This window comes from Phyllobates terribilis, unplaced genomic scaffold (genome assembly GCF_046119375.1).
Source record: "Phyllobates terribilis strain yellow unplaced genomic scaffold, ASM4611937v1 Scaffold_147__1_contigs__length_4592116, whole genome shotgun sequence".
NCBI classification, from domain to species: Eukaryota; Metazoa; Chordata; class Amphibia; order Anura; family Dendrobatidae; genus Phyllobates; species Phyllobates terribilis.
The window spans coordinates 959,899-972,555 of record NW_027362907.1 but is presented as its reverse complement, the minus strand read 5'-3'; positions in this window follow the sequence as shown (position 1 = coordinate 972,555).

Here is a 12,657-nt window from a genome sequence, read left to right as displayed (position 1 = left end):
CTAAGGAGTGGCTCTGGTCTGATTTCTAGGTCCTGGAGTGGCTTTGCCCGTCCCCAGACCTAAACCCAATAGAAAATCTTTAGAGGAAACTGAAACTCAATGTTGCCCAGCAACATCTCGAAACCGGAAAGATCTGGAGAAGATCTGTATGGAGGAGTGGGCTAAAATCCTTGCTGCACTCTGTGCAAACTTGGTCAAGAACTACAGGAAACCTCTGACCTCTGTAATTGAAAACAACGGTTTCTGTACCAAATATTAACTTCTGTTTTGTTATTGTACCAAATACTTATTTCATGCAATAAAACGCAAATTAATTATGTAAAAAATCATACAATGTGATTTTCTGGATTTTTTTAAGATTCTGTCTCTTACAGGTGAAGGGAACCTACGATAAAAATTACAGACCAGTTCATTCTTTGTAGGTGGGAAAACTTGCAAAATTGTCAGAGTATCAAATACTTATTTTCCCCACTGTATTTCCATCATGCTGGCCTCATCCTATTATATATATTGCCCATTCTGGTATATATCCCTTATCCTGTGCCCCATCCTGGTATATATATATCCACCATCTTAATATATGAGCCTTGTTCTGTTGCTGTTCTTTAATATATACTGTACTGAAATTGATGCCACTTCGGTGGTGTCTGAAACTAATTATTGGGTCTCCATCTGCTGGGTTGACTGTAGTGGAAGAGGTGTCGGTCCTAATTATACTATTTGAACTGTAGTGAAATTGATGCCACTTCGGTGGTGTCTGAAACTAATTATTGGGTCTCCATCTGCTGGGTTGACTGTAGTGGAACAGGTGTCGGTCCTAATTATACTATTTGAACTGTAGTGAAATTGATGCCACTTTGGTGGTGTCTGCCACTAATTTTTGGAAATGTGGAGACTCCTGATTGGGTCTCTATCTCCTGGGTTGGCTGTGGTGAAAGAGATGTCGGTCCAAATTATACTATTTTTACTATAGTGAAATTGATGCCATTTCGGTGGTGTCTACCACTATTGTTTGAAAATGCGGAGACTCCTGATTGGGTCTCCATCTGCTAGGTTGGCTGTAGTGGAAGACGTGTCTGTCCCAATTATACAAGTTCTACTCTACTGAAATTGATGCCACTTCGGTGGAGTCAGACCCTAATTTAGAGAAATGTGAACATTCCTGGTTGGGTCTCCATCTGTTGGGTTGGCTGTAGTGGAAGAGGTGTCAGTCCTAATTATACTATTTGTACTCTAGTGAAATTGATGCCACTTTGGTGATGTCTGACACTAATTTTTGGAAATGTGGAGTCTCCTGATTGGGTCTCCATCTGCTGGGTTGGCTGTAGTGGAAGACGTGTGGGTCCCCATTATGCTAGTTCTACTCTACTGAAATTGATACCACTTCGGTGGTGTCAGGCCCTAATTTAGGGAATGTAAACACTCCTGGTTGGGTCTCCATCTGCTAGGTTGGCTGTAGTGGAAGAGGTGTCAGTCCTAATTATACTATTTCTACTGTAGTGAAATTGATGCCATTTCAGTGGTGTCTGCCACTAATTTTTGGAAATGTGGAGACTCCTCATTGGGTCTCCATCTGCTGGGTTGGCTGTAGTGGAAGAGGTGTCGGTCCTAATTATACTATTTTTACTGTAGTAAAAGTTACGCCACTTCGGTGGTGTCTGACACTAATTTTTGAAAATGTGGAGACTCCTGGTTGGGTCTCCATCTGCTGAGTTGGCTGCAGTGGAAGAGGTGTCAGTCCTAATTATACTATTTCTACTGTAGTAAAATTGATGCTACTTCGGTGGTTTCTGCCACTAATTTTTGGAAATGTGAACACTCCTGATTGGGTCTCCGTCTGCTGGGTTTGCTGTAGTGGAAGAGTTGTCAGTACTCACTATAATATTTCTACTGAAATGAAATTGATGCCACTTCGGTGGTGTCAGGCCCTAATTTAGGGAAATGTGAACACACCTGGTTGGGTCTCCATCTGCTGGTTTGGCTGTAGTGGAAGAGGTGACAGCCCTAATTATGCTATTTGTAATGTAGTGAAATTGATGCGACTCCGGTGGTGTCTGCCACTAATTTTTGGAAATGTGGAAACTACTGATTGTGTTTCCCTCTGCTGGGTTGGCTGTAGTGGAAGACATGTGGGTCCCCATTATACTAGTTCTACTCTACTGAAATTGATGCCACTTCAGTAATGTCAGGCCCTAATTTAGGGAAATGTGAACACTCATGATTGGGTCTCCATCTGCTGGGTTGGCTGTAGTGGAAGAGGTGTCGGTTCCCATTATACTAGTTCTACTCTACTGAAATTGATGTCACTTCGGTGGTGTTAGGCCCGAACACTCTTGGTTGGGTCTGCATCAGCTGGGTTGGCTGTAGTTGAAGAGGTTTAAGTTCTTATTATACTATTTGGACTGAAGTGGAATTGATGCCACTTTGGTGGTGTCTGCTACTACTTTTTGGAAATGTAGAGATGCCTGATTGAGTCTCTATCTCCTTGGTTGGCTGCACTTGAAGACGTGTGGGTTCACATTATACTATTTCTACTGTCGTGAAATTAATGCCTCTTTGGTGGTATCTGTCACTAATTTTTGGAAATGTGGAGTCTCCTGATTGGATCTCCATCTGCTGGGTTGGCTGTAGTGGAAGCGGTGTCGGTCCTTATTACTCCATTTCTACTGTAGTCAAATACGACTTTGGAGGTTTGCCTCTAAAAATGTTGAGACTCTTAGTTGGGTCTCCATCTGCTGTGTTGGCTGTAGTGGAAGGGGTGTCGATCCTCATTATACTATTTATACTGTACTGAAATTGATGCCATTTCGATGGTGTCAGGCCCTAATTTAGGGAATGTGAACACTCCTGGTTGGGTCTCCATCTGCTGAGTTGGCTGTAGGGGAAGAGGTGTCAGTCCTAATTATACTACTTCTACTGTAGTGAAATTGATAACATTTTGGTGGGGTTCGCCACTAATTTTTGGAAATGTGGAAACTCTTGATTGGGTCTCCCACTCCTGGGTTGGCTGTAGTGGAAGAGGTGTCAGTCCTAATTATACTATTTATAACGTAGTGAAATTGGTGTCACTTCGGTGGTGTCTGCAACAAATTTTTTGAAATGTGGAGACTCCTGATCGGGTCTCCATCTGTTGGGTTAGCAGTAGTGGAAGAGGCATCAGTCCTAAATATACTATTTGTACTGTAATGAAATTGATGCCATTTTGGTGGTGTCAGGCCCTAATTTAGAGAAATGTGAACACTCCTGGTTGGGTGTACATCAGCTGGGCTTGCTGTAGTGGAAGAGGTTTCAGTTCTTATTATACCATTTGTACTGTAATGAAATTGATGCCACTTCGGTGGTGTCGGGCCCTAATTTAGAGAAATGTGGAGACTCCTAATTGGGTCTCCAACTGCTGGGTTGGCTGTAGTGGAAGATGTGTTAGTGTTAATTATTCCGTCTCTACTGTAGTGAAATTGATACCACTTTGGTGGTGTCTGGCACTAGTTTTTGGAAATGTCAAGATGCCTGATTGGTCTCTATCTGCTGAGCTGTCTGTAGTGGAAGACGTGTGGATTTCCATTATACAATTTCAACTGTAGTGAAACTGATGCTACTTTTGTGGTGTCTTCCACAAATTTTTGAAAATGCGGAGACTCCTGATTGTGTCTCCATGTGCTGGGTTGACTATAGTGGAAGAGTTGTCAGTCCTAATTATACTATTTGTAATGTAATGAAATTGATGCCATTTCGGTGGTGTCAGGCCCTAATTTAGAGAAATGTGAACACTCCTGGTTGGGTCTCCATCTGCTGGGTTGGCTGTAGTGGAAGAGGTGTCGGTCCTAATTATACTATTTCTACTGCAGTGAAATTGATGCCACTTCAGAGTTGTCTGCCATTTATTTTTGGAAATGTGGAAACTCCTGATTGGGTCTCCATCTGCTGGATAGGCTCTAGTGGAAGAAGTGTCGGCTCCCATTAGACTAGTTCTACTCTACTGAAATTGATGCCACTTCGGTGGTGTCTGCCACTAGTTTTTGTAAATGTGGAGACTCCTGACTGGGTCTCTATCTGCTGGGATGGCTGTAGTGGAAGAGATGTCGGTCCTAATTATACTATTTGTAATGTAGTAAAATTGATGCCATTTTTGTGGTGTCTGCCACTAACTTTTGGAAATGTGGAAACTCCTGATTGGGTCTCCATCTGCTGGGTTGACTGTAGTGAAAGAGGTGTCGGTCCCAATTATACTAGTTCTACTCTAGTGAAATTGATGCCAATTCAGTGGTGTTAGGCCCGAACACTCCTGGTTGGGTGTGCATCAGCTGGGTTGGCTGTAGTGGAAGAGGTTTAAGTTCTTATTATACTATTTGTACTTTAGTGAAATTGATGCCTCTTCGGTGGTGTCAGGCCCTAATTTAGACAAATGTGTACACTCCTGGTTGGGTCTCCATCTGCTGGGTTGGCAGTAGTAGAAGAGGTGTCGGTCCTAATTATTCCATTTCTACTGTAGTGAAATTGATACCACTTTGGTGGTGTCTGGCACTAATTTTTAGAAATGTGGAGACTCCTAATTGGGTCTCCATATGCTGGGTTGGCTGTAGTGGAAGAGGTGTGGGTCCTCATTATACTATTTCTACTGTAGTAAAATTGATGCCACTTTGGTGGTGTCTGCCACAAATTTTTGAAAATGCAGAGACTCCAGATTGGGTCTACATCTGCTGAGTTGGCTGCAGTGGAAGAGTTGTCAGTCTCCATTATACTAGTTCTATTCTACTGAAATTGTTGCTACTTCGGTGGTCTTTGCCACTAATTTTTATAAATGTGGAGACTTCTCATTGGGTCTCCATCTGCTGGAATGGCTGTAGTGGAAGAGATGTCGGTCCTAATTATACTATTTTTACTGTAGTAAAGGTTATGCTACTTCGGTTGTTTCTGCGACTAATTTTTGGAAATGTGGAGACTCCTGATCAGGTCTCCATCTGCTGGGTTGGCTGTAGTGGAAGAGGTGTGGGTCCCCATTATACTAGTTCTACTCTACTGAAATTGATGCCACTTCAGTGGTGTCAGGCCCTAATGTAGGGAATGTGAACACTCATGATTGGGTCTCCATCTGCTGGGTTGGCTGTAGTGGAAGAGGTGTCAGTCCTAATTATACTATTTCTACTGTAGTGAAACTGATGCCATTTCGGTGGTGTCTGCCACTAATTTTGTGGAGACTCCTGATCGGGTCTGCATGTGCTGGGTTAGCTGTAGTGGAAGAGGTGTCGGTCCCAATTATACTAGTTCTACTCTACTGAAATTGATGTCACTTCGGTGATGTTAGGCCCGAACACTCCTGGTTGGGTGTGCAGTCGTATTATTTGTAATGTAGTGAAATTGATGTCACTTCGGTGGTGTCTGCCACAAATTTTTGGAAATGTGGAAACTCTTTTGTTACGGATCTGCGTAGTGGAACCCCTGTGCTGTGCTACAAGAAGAGACCTGAGGGGCGTAACTAAGTGCCTACTCGGACCGACCCTGGCCACACGGCGGCTTAGTCGAGTCCGTGAACCACGGAGGTACCGGAAAGGTGAACCAGGTGCTACTCTGTGACCGACCTTGTGTGCGAGTAGGCGACTCCCATGGGACTGATGGCCGAAGCCGACAGGCACAGCAGATGAGCACGGCTGGTAGAAAGGCAGGTGATGCGGATAGACAGGCAGGTGGGCACGGCTGATAGACAGGCAGGGGACGACGACCAATAGACAGGCAGGCGGGGATAGCTGATAGACAGGCGGGCACGGTTGATATATAGGCTGGCAGGCACGGCTGACAAACAGGCTGGCGGGTGTAAAAATATACTTCTTTCTGTATTTTTTTCTATCGAGGACTTCTCAAAGTATCAATATCAAGATATTCTTATAAAAAAAATGTATCTATTTATTCTCCGGTTGTCCATTAGAAAGAATGATTGCAGAAGATATATACAATAATTAGTAACAAAGTGATTGTTCATTTGTCCATAATTAGCTTAATTGTTGAGATTCACCAATCTTTTCCTGGGATCCTGGATGGTAGATTGCATCTGTCTGTGTCCAGCATGTGTGTCAAGATGACACCATGTGTCCGGGTAAAGAATGTGTTTCCTTGGGCCTACATCAGCAGCTGATTTACACATACAGTGCTGGCCAAAAGTATTGGCACCCCTGCAATTCTGTCAGATAATACTCAGTTTCTTCCTGAAAATGGTTGCAATCACAAATACTTTGGTATTATTATCGTCATTTAATTTGCTTGCAAGGAAAAAATACAAAAGAGAATGAAGCAAAAATCAAATCATTGATCATTTCACACAAAACTCTAAAAATGGGCCAGACAAAAGTATTGGCACCCTCAGTCTAATACTTGGTTGCACAACCTTTAGCCAAAATAACTGCGAACAACCACTTCCGGTAACCATCAATGAGTTTCTTACAATGCTCTGCTGGAATTGTAGACCATTCTTCTTTGGCAAACTGCTCCAGGTCCCTGATATTTGAAGGGTGCCTTCTCCAAACTGCCATTTTGAGATCTCTCCACAGGTGTTCTATGGGATTTAGGTCTGGACTCATTGCTGGCCACCTTAGAAGTCTCTAGTGCTTTCTCTCAAACCATTTTATAGTGCTTTTGGAAGTGTGTTTTGGGTCATTGTCCTGCTGGAAGACCCATGACCTCTGAGGGAGACCCAGTTTTCTCACACTGGGCCCTACATTATGCTGCAAAATTTGTTGGTAGTCTTCAGACTTCATAATGCCATGCACATGGTCAAGCAGTCCAGTGCCAGAGGCAGCAAAGCAACCTCAAAACATCAGGAAACCTCCGCCATGTTTGACTGTAGGGACCGTGTTCTTTTCTTTGAATGCCTATTTTTTTTTCCTGTACACTCTATGTTGATGCTTTTTCCCAAATAGCTCTACTTTTGTCTCATCTGACCAGAGAACATTCTTCCAAAACATTTTAGGCTTTCTCAGGTAAGTTTTGGCAAACTCCAGCCTGGCTTTTTTATGTCTCGGGGTAAGAAGTGGGGTCTTCCTGGGTATCCTACCATACAGTCCCTTTTCATTCAGATGCTGACGGATAGTACGGGTTGACACTTTTATACCCTCGGACTGCAGGGCAGCTTGAACTTGTTTGGATGTTAGTCGAGGTTCTTTATCCACCATCCGCACAATCTTGCGTTGAAATCTCTCGTCAATTTTTCTTTTCCGTCCACATCTAGGGAGGTTAGCCACAGTGCCATGGGCTTTAAACTTCTTGATAACACTGCACACGGAAGACACAGGAACATTCAGGTCTTTGGAGATGGACTTGTAGACTTGAGATTGCTCATGCTTCCTCACAATTTGTTTTCTCAAGTCCTCAGACAGTTCTTTGGTCTTCTTTCTTTTCTCCATGCTCAATGTGGTACACACAAGGACACAGGACAGAGGTTGAGTCAACTTTAATCCATGTTAACTGGCTGCAAGTGTGATTTAGTTATTGCCAACACCTGTTAGGTGCCACAGGTAAGTTACAGGTGCTGGTAATTACACCAATTACAGAAGCATCACATGATTTTTCAAACAGTGCCAATACTTTAGTCCACCCACTTTTTTAGGTTTGGTGTGGAATTATATTCAATTTGGCTTTAGGACAATTCTTTTTGTGTTTTCTCATTGAAGACAAATTAAATAAAGATAATAATACCACAGAATTTGTGATTGCAATCATTTTCAGGAAGAAACTGAGTATTATCTGACAGAATTGCAGGGGTGCCAATACTTTTGGCCACCACTGTAATATAGTAATAAACTAGTTATATTATTATTATCTTAAAATGTTATACACATAAAATTATGCAATTTTTTCCAACTTCTGTGTGAATAAAGAAATAAATCCATTTTAGAGTTGTTTGATCAAATCCTGCTTTGGAATGAAAACTCTAAGGAAATATAAAAAATAAAATTAAATATCAAATTCATACAGAAACAGAATTCTTTAAATATCTTATACATATATTTGTTCTAATGTAATTCAAAATATTGCTACTTTAATTTATATATGAGATTATAATTTATTAATTAATATTTTATTTATTACCATAAATATATAAATACAATTATACACAATCTCTACTGTATATAAGTGTGCATATATATATATTATATATATATATATATATATATATATATATATATATATATGAACTAGCAGATACTATTTACAGTTCAGACCAAAAGTTTGGACACACCTTCTCATTTAAAGATTTTTCTATCTATATTTTCATGACTATGAAAATTGTACATTCACACTGAAGGCATCAAAACTATAAATCAACACATGTGGAATTATATACTTAACAAAAAAATGTGAAACAACTGAAAATATGTCTTATATTCTAGGTTCTTCAAAGTAGCCACCTTTTGCTTTGATGACTGCTTTGCACACTCTTGGCATTCTCTTGATGAGCTTCAAGAGGTAGTCACCGGAAATGGTTTTCACTTCACAGGTGTGCCTTGTCAGGTTTAATAAGTGGGATTTCTTGCCTTATAAATGGGGTTGGGACCATCAGTTGTGTTGTGCAGAAGTCAGGTAGATAGACAGCTGATAGTCCTACTGAATAGACTGTTAGAATTTGTATTATGGCAAGAAAAAAGCAGCTAAGTAAAGAAAAACGAGTGGCCATCATTACTTTAAGAAATGAAGGTCAGTCAGTCCGAAAAATTGGGAAAACTTTGAATGTGTCTCCAAGTGCAGTGGCAAAAACCATCAAGCACTACAAAGAAACTGGCTGACATGAGGACCGCCCCAGGAAAGGAAGACCAAGAGTCACCTCTGCTTCTGAGGATAAGTTTATCCGAGTCACCAGCCTCAGAAATCGCAGGTTAACAGCAGCTCAGATTAGAGACCAGGTCAATGCCACACAGAGTTCTAGCAGCAGACACATCTCTTCAACAAATGTTAAGAGGAGACTTTGTACAGCAGGCCTTCATGGTAAAATAGCTGCTAGAAAACCACTGCTAAGGATAGGCAACAAGCAGAAGAGACTTGTTTGGGCTAAAGAACACAAGGAATGGACATTAGACCAGTGGAAATCTGTGCTTTGGTCTGATGAGTCCAAATTTGAGATCTTTGGTTCCAACCACCGTGTCTTTGTGAAACGCACAAGAGGTGAACAGATGGACTCTACATGCCTGGTTCCCACTGTGAAGCATGGAGGAGAAGGTGTGATGGTGTGGGGGTGCTTTGCTGGTGACACTGTTGGGGATTTATTCAAAATTGAAGGCATACTCAACCAGCATGGCTACCACAGCATCTTGCAGCGGCATGCTATTCCATCCGGTTTGCATTTAGTTGGACCATCATTTATTTTTCAACAGGACAATGACCCCAAACACACCTCCAGGCTGTGTAAGGGCCATTTGACCAAGAAGGAGAGTGATGGGGTGCTACGCCAGATGACCTGGCCTCTACAGTGACCAGACCTGAACTCAATCGAGATGGTTTGGGGTGAGTTGGACCACAGAGTGAAGGCAAAAGGGCCAACAAGTGTTAAACATCTCTGGGAACTCCTTCAAGATTGTTGGAAGACCATTTCCGGTGACTACCACTTGAAGCTCATCAAGAGAATGCCAAGAGTGTGCAAAGCAGTCATCAAAGCAAAAGGTGGCTACTTTGAAGAACCTAGAATATAAGACATATTTTCAGTTGTTTCACATTTTTTTGTTAACTATATAATTCGACATGTGTTAATTCATAGTTTTGATGCCTTCAGTGTGAATGTACAATTTTCATAGTCATGAAAATACAGAAAAATCTTTAAATGAGAAGGTGTGTCCAAACTTTTGGTCTGTACTGTAACTACACAATTTTACTGTATAAAATAATAAATAACTAATGATACATTGTATAACACTTTGATACAACATATAATTACATTTTTTCTTAGCCACTACCTAAACCAAATCTTCCGTCTCTGTCAAAAATCTCCAGAAAAGCTCTGTTTAGAAAATACATCTTTCTATCCTTCAAACACTCAGATAATTGCCTGTTCCTCTGTCTACATTCCATGATGTCACTGTGAGCTGGTCGTCTCACCTGTCTCTGTCCGTCAATTTTGGCCATTTTCCTTTCTAGAGAGAAGTCACAGTTCTGACTGAGTTTTAACTCTTTCTGTGAAAAAAATGACTTTTGAATCATCTGATATGGCTTATAACATATATGAAATCTTCTACGTATTTCATAGATTTCATTTTGAGGATGACTCATTGGCTTCTGATATTTTTCCTTTTCTGGTGTTACAAATTTAGCTTGATTTATTTTCTTTTCACGATTTTCATGTTTTCTAACAAAATCAAGCAACTGCGCACATTTAAATAGAGAAACTTTTTGTGACGCAATAACTCGAGATACTGGATTTAAGAATTTGAATTTTTGTACAAAAGTTGTTATCATTTGTTGTAATTTTCCATTTTTGATGAGAGCTTTGTACAACCATTCAAATATGGACATGAATGTATATGTACATTCTTTCCTACCAATTCTTAATTTTTGAAGATCATCTATGTCTGGGAAATCCTTTGTGGCACAATAAATCAAATATTTTAATCTGTCCGAATCATTTTTCCATTCATTAGGAGAGTCATTTTCACAGGGCATTAAATTTAAAAGTCTGGAAAATGTGACTGGAATCCACATTTTAAATAATTGATTCCTCTCCTCATTGGATAAATCAAACTTATCAGAAAAGCTCTCAAATATCTCTGAATTTCTACAGACATGGATTTTGACATTATATTTTGGCATGATTTTGTATAATTTTAGCAAATTTTTCCTCATTTTAATTTGGAGTTGGGCCTCGGTAGCTTCTAAGTTTCCTGCTATTTTAGTGGCCCTTGTATGTCAGCTCCTCCTACGTCAGTTATTTGATATGTCAGTTTCTCGTATGTCACTCATGTCTCCTCCCATGTCAGTTTTTTGTATGTCCGTCTCTTCCTCAGACCCAAGGTCACCTTCAGTTACAGACATGTGTCTTACTTCTTGTTCAATTTCCACATTACACTCAGAATCAGTATCACCATTTGACACTACTTCTACACATTTGTCCAGCTTAGACTTCTCTAACACAAGACTATGAAATACATCTACCAAATGTAGAATATTTCTCAATTTTTCTTTGTCTCTTTGAAAAGATATCAACTTAGCATTTAACTGTAAATTCTGAAATTCACATTCGCTATATAAACTAAGCCACAAAACATTTAAGTCAGTTTCATCATTAACTTTGAAGTTAATCTTACTTTGTTTAGCAAAAGAAGAAATTATATCCATATTTTGCTTACCTTCAGATTTCTTAGCTTTGGTGATCAGCACGTCTTATCCTCAGTTCGTCTGATTCTGGTGCCTTGTAGTACTTCTGGTGCCTGTCAATCCATCTGTAGAATAGATCAGTCCTCAATCTGTAGGTTCTTTCTGATTCTTGTGACAAAGTTAGTGGATTTCCTGACACGTGAACAACAGCTGTTCAGCTCGTCTCATCTCTTCTCTCCCCCCTTTGTTCAAGACGGAAATTCACATGCAAACATGAAAAATCAGGACTGGATAAGGCCCGCCAATGTAAAAAAATACTTATTTCTGTATATTTTTTCTATCGAGGACTTCTCAATGTTATGATCTGCTACAAGCACTAAGGAAAGACAGGAGATCTGTCCCTACAATGGAACTAAGCTGGATCCCTACGATGTAACGGGGAACCTGATCCTGCGATCAGACTCGCTAAAGTCCTCGGCTAGTCTGAACGAAGACCGATAGATGTGAGGGAAGGGATCCCTACAAGAACTAGGGACTGGGAGAAAGATGGACACCTCCTAGCAGAAATTGTAGCAGAAATAAGACAAACAAACAACATAGAACATAAAGGTCCGAAGACCTAGCAAAACTGACAGAGAAAGGTAACAGAGCACCAAGCTAGCTCGAGAGTAGAAATTACAATGAAGTCCAGCAAGGCTAGGAGGGCGGAGCCGGATTAAATAGGCAAAAAAGGTCATGTGACCAGCAAACTAGATAAAACCTAACAGGAGAGTTCTAACAGTACCCCCTCTTCTAAGAGGATCCTCCGGATCCCCTAGGCCCGGGCTTATCAGGAAACCTCCTGTGAAACGCTCTGACAAGTCTAGAAGCAGAAACATCATCCGCCCTCACCCATGAGTTATCCTCGGGTCCGAAACCCTTCCAAGCGACGAGATACTGCAAACTCCCTCTATACCGTCTAGAATTTAGGATGCGGGAAATTTCATATTCCCCATCCTCCACCACCGGAGGAACAGTGGCAGAGGCGTCACCATCCGACACATCAGCTCTTTTCAACAGAGAAACATGAAACACCGGGTTAATCTTCCAGGAGGTAGGAACCTCCAACCTAACAGCAGATTGGTTAACTATCTGAAGCACCTTAAAGGGCCCTACAAACTTGGGACCCAATTTTTTAGAAGGAATCCTCAATCGCAGATTCTTAGAGGACAACCAAACCATGTCACCAATAGCAAACAAAACCTCTTGCCATTTCCTATCAAATTACCTCTTAGATTTTTTGTTAGCCTCCTGAAGATTACCACGCACATCCGTCCAAACTCTCTCCAAATCACCGGAAAAACTCTCCTCCTCAGGCACAGCCGATATCAA